This window comes from Sinocyclocheilus anshuiensis, unplaced genomic scaffold (assembly GCF_001515605.1).
Source record: "Sinocyclocheilus anshuiensis isolate Anshui unplaced genomic scaffold, SAMN03320099.WGS_v1.1 scaffold209, whole genome shotgun sequence".
NCBI lineage: Eukaryota > Metazoa > Chordata > Actinopteri > Cypriniformes > Cyprinidae > Sinocyclocheilus > Sinocyclocheilus anshuiensis.
This window is the reverse complement of record NW_015540880.1, coordinates 784,524-784,770: the sequence shown is the minus strand read 5'-3', so window position 1 is coordinate 784,770 and position 247 is coordinate 784,524. Positions and strand designations below refer to the sequence as shown.

At 50.2% G+C, this 247-nt stretch overlaps 1 protein-coding gene across 1 annotated transcript in view; it reads left to right on the top strand.

Annotated features, from left to right (window-relative positions):
• The window catches only part of LOC107688338 (non-syndromic hearing impairment protein 5-like), a 19,251-nt gene that overhangs the window by 13,999 nt on the left and 5,005 nt on the right, over positions 1 to 247 (top strand). The window lies entirely within an intron of this gene.

Here is a 247-nt window from a genome sequence, read left to right as displayed (position 1 = left end):
TTCCCTCCTTCCGACAAGCGCAGTCTGCTCTGATTGGCCAGCTGACCCAGTGCATTGTGATTGGCCGAACTCCGCAAGCACTCGTCGGAAATGTAACGCCCCTTACCATAATCGCGAGCTTCAGCTTTCAAAATAAATGTAAAGACAACCCGAAAGGGGAACAGAGTCGTGTGACAGACACAGTGATGAAGTTGGTGTGTGTGCAGTACACAAGCCACGGTTAAGACTCCACTTACTCCACTGTGAT